The following is a 9,044-nucleotide window of genomic DNA, read 5'->3' as shown; positions in this document are numbered from 1 at the left end:
AATCCAAAATATTAATAAAAATTATATACAGTCAAACCCAAAATTATTCTGACACCAGTCAGAATTTTGTAAAAAAAAAATTACTAGTGGGTGCAAGACACTATAGTTCATTTATGTAAGTGAGGATAGCAAAATAAAGTAAACTGTGATATATACCCAAAAATTCTTTAGAAAGTGGACTACCAGTAAAACAGATAAAAATTAAATTTGATACCAAACATTCAGACTTTTTCTGTCATGACATATTAACAGTTGTCTTAATTTGTTGATTGTAATCCATTACATAGCTTTCTATTAAAGTTATCTGACATCATCAAAATGAACTGTTCTGACACAGTTCAACTCTAAATTCTTCTCATATTTTATTACCATTTTCTAAACTACACTGATAATAAACACCTCTGTCATTCTGTCTTTGTTGGTTTGTTCCATTTGCCCTTATTTGGAGTTACTGCCTTGTTAAGTGTATTCACATCACCTGTTTGCAATTTGATTAGTGTCTTTATGTTTGTGTCTGTTCATTTTTTCCTTGTCCAGCTTTGAAGTTACCTGCGTGTACGTATGTTCCTGCCTTCTGCCTGTGAATTACCTGTCTTGTGGAAACTTATTAAAAGAACTTTACTTTATTTCAACTTCGTGTTGCGATCATCACTATATGCACCGCGACAGTGATAATGTGACAAATCTTGTCTGAATAAATTTTGGTTTGACTGTATAATAGCTTATTAATGATACTAAAATAACCAGCGCTATATCTCACAACCAATTCATACATATTTTATGAGGTCGCTAATTTGTATGAATTCATACAATCTCACTCATGCAATTTTGTACGTTTTGTTCAGACCCCACTGACAGGTAGGTTTAGGGGTAGGTCATTCGTATAAATTCATATTAATTAGGGAACTTGTACTATTTTTGTTAAAGTTTTGACTCAAAATATGTACAAACTGCCATGAGATTGGGTTGAAATAACCCTGATTCCAACTCTTCCTTTAAATTAAAAAATACATTCCAGTTAAAAAATAACATGAATATGAAGCACACCTTTGAAATTGTGTTTTGTAGTCCTAGATTTTCAGACCATATTCTGCCCTCAATTTGTAGGTTCAGTTTTTCACAGTTGGACATGGGAAGAGCGGAAGCAGCATGTGGTCTTTTAAAATAATTAAATAAGTAAAACTCTGGTCGCTGTTAGACTTAGTCTTGGAGAAAGAAATCAAACAGGATCCAAATGGCTACATTCACAAGATTATTAAGTGAATGGGAGAAAAGCTCTAAGCGGAAAATCCCAGCTGTGGCCAAGCACCCGACTCCTGCTTGACATTTCTGCACACCACATCTTAGCAATGACAAAGAAAAAAATTACACACTTCATCTGTCCATGTTACCATTCCAGGGTCAATAGTCTAATAATGAGCTTCTCAAAAGCAAATCCCCCTGTCTGATGACATAATGAGAGAGACCTGGGTGGTTTAAAACTTCTCCAACTTGAGCTCACTGATGTGGCTGATATGTGACACTGTTCTCCATTTTGACATCGATCCGTTCCAAGCACGATCAAGCCTTTGCGCTGTAAATATTTTGGGCTATCCAGTGTCCTCTTACTCGAAAGAGAACATTAAAAACAATTTGACCCGAAACCACTATTTTTGTTTAAATTTGTCATATTTTTTTCTTATCTGGGGCAGATGTTTCCACCTAAATCATTTCCATAAATTCAATGGCATTCGGGGAGTCTGGGGTTAGTTGTCACACTTCAGTGATTTTCCAATTGTTAGGAGAGTCAATTTTTTTCCAGGAAAAAAGATCACGGTCATGGAACAGACATTGACATTTTTTGACAGCAACGTATTTTGTGCCTTATTACTATATGGGGCAAGTTGTCACAGCAGAACCACCTTCTGCTAAACAGTGTTTTATGGGCTATTCTAAATTTGAACGGTACATGATTATGTGACATAAACAATTACTGAAATCTTTACATTTAAAACATGTGACAACTTGGCCAAACCTGGTATTTCTAAAAAATATCCTTGTTCTGAGAGCATTGTTCAACTATGAAGTGTTGAAAGAGGAAGCACACATTAAGAAATAGCCTGTGTGACAACAACCAGCCACTTTCCCTTATACTTTACGTAACAATTCTTGTGCATGTCATTGAGAGTTTTGGAACTAATTGTTGCTATATACAGTTGAGGTCAAAAGTTTACCTTGTAGAATCTGCAAAATGTTAATTATTTGACCAAAATATAAGAGGGATCATACAAAATGCATGTTATTTTTTATTTAAATAAAACATTTCACATAAAAGACATTCACATATAGTCCACAAGAGAAAGTAATAGCTGAATTTATAAAAAATACCCCGTTCAAAAGTTAACATAACATACACTTGATTCTTAATACTGTGTTGTTACCTGAATGATCCACAGTGGTGTTTTTTTGTTTAGTGATAGTTGTTAATGAGTCCCTTGTTTGTCCTGAACAGTTAAACTGTCCGCTGTTCATCAGAAAAATCCTTCAGGTCCAACAAATTCTTTAGTTTTTCAGAATTTTTTTGTGTATTTGAACACTGAGAACAACTGAAGGACTCATATGCAACTTTTACAGAAGGTCCAAACGCTCAATGATGCTTCAGAAGTAAACACAATGCATTGACAGCCGGGGGGTGAAAACTACCTTGAAGATCAAGGTAAATTTAACTTATTTTGTCTTCTGGAAAACATGTAAGCATCTTCTGTAGCTTCTGAAGGGCAGTAAATGAAAAAAAATGCTATTTAGGCAAAATAATAGAAATGTACACAACTCCATTCTGTTCAAAAGTTTTAATCTCTGGCTCTTAATGTGACGGTGAAATAAACAAAGGGAAGCAAATGCAGTTTGTTGAAGTTTATTGAGACAAACAGACAAGGGAAGGATGACCAGAAGGACGAGAAGAGGTGAACAGATGATTCCTGGGTGGTGAAGTCTCTCGGCTGGCAGACACAAGGGCTAGACGGCAGAGTGGTGACGTGGCGTGCAGTTCCTGTGGCGATGGTGAATCCGGTGACAAACGACGACGAGATACACATCCAACAAGACACACGAGCCAAGACACGACAGACAGGTCCAAATCCAGAATGACTATCGGACAGGGGAGAAGAGAATGAGGTGAGTTTATGTAGCAGACGTAATGAGTGACACCTGGTGCCGGACTGATTAGCAGCTGCGCTGAATGAGCATGACAAACCACATAACGAGCACACAGATCACGAGACATGAGAACACGGCAGATGTATGAACCCTGACAGTACCCCCTCCCCTAGGAACGTCCCCTGACGTTCCCAGACTCCTTTACCTGCTGATTGAAGTCATCAATAAGGGAGGGATCCAGAATGTCTCTGGCAGGCACCCAACTTCTCTCCTCCGGACCGTAACCTTCCCAGTCCACCAAGTACTGAAATCCGCGTCCCCTCCGCCTTGAGTCCAGAATGCGATTAACCGAATAGGTTGGTTCCCCGTCTACGAGTCGCGGCGGTGGGGGAACCGGGACTGGCGGATTAATGCGTGCAAAGAAAACGGGTTTAATTTTGGACACATGGAACACGGGATGAATCCTCCTGTACACTGGAGGGAGGTTAAGGTGGACTGCCACCGGACTAATGATCTTGGTGACAGAAAACGGGCCAATGAATTTGGGAGCAAGTTTATTCGATACGGATCGGAGAGGAATGTCCTTAGTAGAAAGCCACACTTTGGAACCGACGACGTATATGGGAGGCCTAGACCGGTGGCGATCGGCTTTGGCCTTGGTGCGCGCTCCCACCCGGACTAGAGTCTCACGGGCTCTAGTCCAGGTGCGATGGCACCTCTGGACGAAGGCGTGAGCGGAGGGGACCGCGACTTCGGATTCCAGACTGGGTAAGATTGGTGGCTGGTACCCTATACTACATTCAAATGGGGATAGGCCCGTGGATGATACTGGTAACGAATTGTGGGCGTACTCCACCATCGACAGCTGTTGGCTCCAGGAGGAAGGATTTCTAGCGACCATACATCGTAACGCTCTTTCCAAGTCTTGGTTGGCTCTCTCAGTTTGCCCATTGCTTTGAGGATGGAACCCCAAAGAGAGACTAACAGTGGCCCCCAGAAGTTTACAAAACTCTCGCCAAAATTTGGACACAAACTGGGGTCCTCTGTCGGAGACCACGTCTGTCGGGAGGCCATGTAACCGAAAGACATGGTCCACGACTGTCAACGCTGTCTCCTTGGCTGAAGGTAATTTGGGCAAGGGAATGAAATGAACCGCCTTCGAGAACCGGTCCACCACGGTCAAAACTACCGTGTTACCCTGGGAGGGTGGGAGGGCGGTAACAAAATCTAGTGCGATGTGGGACCAGGGTCTCGAAGGGATTGTCAGCGGTTGTAGGAGCCCATCTGGGGGTCTGTTAGAAGTCTTACCAGTGGCACAAACTGAGCAAGCCAAAACAAAACTGCGAACATCACGAGCCATAAGTGGCCACCAAAATCTTTGCTTGACCAAATGTAAGGTGCGACTTACCCCTGGATGACACGCCACATTGGAACAATGTCCCCACTGGATAACTTCGGACCGTAGACCCTCTGGCACAAACAAACGGTTCGGTGGGCAACCGACCGGAGGCGTTACCCCACGTAAGGCTGTCTTAACCTTCGATTCGACCTCCCAAATGAGGGTAGAGACAATCAGTGTCTCGGGAAAAATACCCTCGGGAGTGGACGGGCGATCGGAGCGGTCAAAAATATGTGATAAAGAATCGGGTTTAACGTTTTTGGAACCCGGGCGGTACGAAAGAGTAAAGTCAAAACGTCCGAAAAAAAGTGCCCACCGAGCCTGCCTAGAGTTCAGTCTTTTTGACGTTCTAATGTATTCTAGGTTCTTATGATCGGTCCAAACGATAAAACGTACCCCTGACCCTTCCAACCAGTGGCGCCATTCTTCCAATGCCAGTTTGACTGCCAACAGCTCTCTGTTACCAATATCATAATTTGACTCGGCTGGCGACATGCGATGAGAATAAAACGCGCAGGGATGCATCTTGTCGTCCGTGGGTGAGCACTAGGAAAGCACCGCACCAACCCCCACCTCTGATGCGTCGACCTCCACCACGAACTGACGTGAAGGCTCAGGGGTGATCAGAATGGGGGCCGAAACAAAGCGGCTCTTGAGGTTGGCAAACGCCGCTTGCGCGGTGTTTGACCACCTGAACGCCGTTCTGGGGGAGGTCAAGGCAGTCAGAGGCGCGGCTAGTTGGCTGTAATTACGAATAAAACGCCGGTAAAAATTGGCGAAGCCCAGAAACCTCTGTAGGGCCTTACGGGAATCAGGACTTGGCCAATCTACCACAGCCCTCACCTTCTCGGGATCCATGCGCATACCCTCGGCCGACACGATGTACCCTAGGAAAGGAACAGACTGTGCATGAAAATCGCATTTCTTCGCCTTGACAAAAAGCCCATTCTCTAACAGCCGCTGAAGCACTCGTCGGACGTGCTGAACATGTTCCTGGAGAGACGAAGAAAAAATCAATATGTCGTCCAGGTAGACATATATGAATTGATCGACCATGTCTCTCAGCACGTCGTTAACGAGTGCCTGGAAGACCCCTGGGGAGTTGGACAAACCGAAGGGCATGACCAAGTATTCAAAGTGCCCCCTGGGGGTGTTAAAGGCAGTCTTCCATTCATTTCCCCCCCTGATGCGGACCAAATGATAAGCGTTTCTTAAATCCAATTTCGTGAAGATAGACGCTCTCTGCAACCTCTCGAAGGCCGAAGATATTAGCAGTAAAGGATAAGTATTCTTTACCGTAATATTATTCAGCCCTCGGTAATCAATGCAAGGTCGCAGAGATCCGTCCTTATTCCCCACAAAAAAGAACCCCGCCCCCGCTGGAGAAGAGGAGGGTCGTATGAACCCCGCTGCTAGAGAATCAGAAATATATTTCTCCATAGCCTCTCTCTCAGGAACAGAAAGTGAGTATAATTTGCCTTTAGGCGGAGACGTACCTGACAGTAACTCTATGGCACAGTCATAGGGACGGTGAGGAGGAAGAGAAGCAGCCCGAGACTTACTGAACACTTCCTTCAGGTCGTGGTACTCCGCGGGCACGTTACATAGATCCACCGCCTTCTCCTGTAACATAGAGCTAGAAACAGACGGACAAGCAGACACAAGACAGGACTCATGACACTTAATGCTCCATTCAGACACCGACTTCAGCTGCCAATCAATCCGGGGGTTGTGTTGGATGAGCCAGGGGTGTCCTAAGACCACGGGTGCATGGGGGGAGTCCAGGAGGTAGAAGGGGGTGCTCTCACAATGGTTGCCAGACACCGTGAGAGAGATGGGTTCCGTGATGGAGGTGATGGTGGGAAGGGTCTGGCCTTTGAGTGCGTGGACGGCGATGGTTTCGGGGAGGGGGCGGACAGGTATGTGGTGTAGATGTGCAAAAGAAGAATCGATGAAATTACCTTCCGCTCCCGAATCCAGCAGTGCAGTGCAGTGAAGTTCGTGTTGCTGCCATCTTAGCCTAACCGGGAGGAGCGTTGAGGTCGAGGTGGACGAGGACTTTGTAGCGGAGACCCCACCCGACAGTAGCCTCATACTTACTGCCGGGCTGGCCCTTTTACCGGGCAGCTAAAGGCAAAGTGCCCCACAGTAAAGGCAAGGGCCGTGGGATCTCCGCCTCTCCTTCTCCTCCCGGGTAAGTCGAGCCCGACCCACCTGCGTGGGCTCGGGATCGTCGAAGGGGCTGACCGCGTTGCTGCCGCTGGCTCGAGGTGGTGGCCCCTCCCCAGGGGGAAGCCGAGCGGGCATCCACCGCCGCTCGGCTCGGGAGAGTCGAGCATCTACCCGCAGCGCCAGCTCGATGATGCCGTTGAGATCTGCGGGTAGTTCCAAGGCGTTGAACGCGGTCAGCCAACCCATGCAGGAACATATCCGCCTGCACCTCCTCGTTCCAGTGACACTCAGCCGCCAGGGTGCGGAAGGCAATGGAATAATCGGAGACGGATCTCGCCCCCTGTCGGAGATCCGTCAGAGCCCTCGCGGCTTCTCTCCCCGTGGCCGCGCGGTCGAAGACCCTTCTCATCTCCGCGGCGAGTGTCGAGAACGAGGCACAACACGGATCCTGATTCTCCCACACCGCGGTGCCCCAAAGGGCCGCCTTCCCAGTTAACAGGGTGAGCGCGAATGCCACCTTGCTTTCCTCACTAGGGAACGTGCGGGGCTGCAACGCGAAATGCATGGAGCACCTAGTGAGGAAAGCCCGGCAGAAATTCGGCTCACCGCTGTACAGCTCGGGTGGGGGAAGGCGGGGCTCCGGCTGATGGGCCGCCCTGTCCGGCTCGAGCAGGGCGGGCGGAGCGGGCGGCGTGGGAGGTGTGGGTGGTGCAGGGGACAGAAGCACCTGTAATCGCTGGGTCAGGTCCGACACTTGTGTCACCAAAGCCCCCACGCTGCTCTCCTGAGCGTCCAGCCGAGAGATGCAGCTTCCGAGTGCTTCCTCCACCGTGAGTGTGGTGCTTCCTGCTGCTTCCATGGTGGTCCGATAGTTCTGTGACGGTGAAATAAACAAAGGGAAACAAATGCAGTTTGGTGAAGTTTATTGAGACAAACAGACAAGGGAAGGATGACCAGAAGGACGAGAAGAGGTGAACAGATGATTCCTGGGTGGTGAAGTCTCTCGGCTGGCAGACACAAGGGCTAGACGGCAGAGTGGTGACGTGGCGTGCAGTTCCTGTGGTGATGGTGAATCCGGTGACAAACGACGACGAGATACACATCCAACAAGACACACGAGCCAAGACACGACAGACAGGTCCAAATCCAGAATGACTATCGGACAGGGGAGAAGAGAATGAGGTGAGTTTATGTAGCAGACGGTAATGAGTGACACCTGGTGCCGGACTGATCAGCAGCTGCGCTGAATGAGCATGACAAACCACATAATGAGCACACAGATCACGAGACATGAGAACACGGCAGATGTATGAACCGTGACACTTAATGCATTGTTTTTCCTTCTGAAAATACCTGAGAACCTTCTGTAATAGTTGCATTTGAGTCCTTCAGTTGTCAGTGTGAAAAGATGGATCTTCAAATCATACAGTCATTGTTAGAAAGGGTTCAGATACACAAAAAATGCTGAAAAACCAAAGAATTTGTTGGACCTTAGGACTTTTTATTAAAGTAACAACACAGTCTTAAGAATCAACCGTATGTAAACTTTTGAATGGGATCATCATAAATTCAACTATTATTTTCTCTTGTGCACCACATGTAAACATTTTTTATGTGAAATATCTTATTCAGGTCAGTAATATAAAATAAAAAATAACATGCATTTTCTATGATCCCTCTTAATTGCTTAAATAATGAACATTTTGCAGATTCTGCAAGGTGTACGTAAACTTTTGACCTTAACTGTATATTGCAGTAATCCAATGCACATTAAAATCCAATCATTTAACAAAAGCTCTTGAGCCTTTAAGAAGAAATCTTTATACTTTAAACACCCCTGTCACCTCTGTGGTCAACATCACGTTTTTCTCTTGCCTTCTTTAATATCACCAAGTAAAAATATTGCTGTTAGTCTGAATCCAAACCACAAGTGTGGAGCCACTCTAGTTTGCCAGGTTGGAAAAAAAATTAAGTAAACACAGACACCTGTCTTCAATCTACAAAAATCTGGTTTAGTGGAACATTTCATACTATGTACAAGGTCAGACTTAAGAGAGAAGGGATAAACGAAATTTCAAATGCTGAATCAGGTATCTGTCTTCATCATAAGAATTACTGAATGAGTATTTAATCCATGAATAACTACCATTAGCCGTAAGTACTTAACCTGTTAGTGACTTGCCTAATACGTTTTTTTCCTTACGGTTAACCTGTTTTCTTAATACTAAGGTTTAAATAACTGCACCATGTTTATATCAGATAAATGCGGCTCTCAGGCTGGTGGTAAGAGTGATTCACACTCACCTAAGAGCTGTGAGCTTCATCAGGGAGGGGTTAT

Source organism: Garra rufa, chromosome 12 (genome assembly GCF_049309525.1).
Source record: "Garra rufa chromosome 12, GarRuf1.0, whole genome shotgun sequence".
In the NCBI taxonomy this organism is placed as follows: domain Eukaryota; kingdom Metazoa; phylum Chordata; class Actinopteri; order Cypriniformes; family Cyprinidae; genus Garra; species Garra rufa.
Note: the sequence above shows the minus strand (reverse complement) of the source record.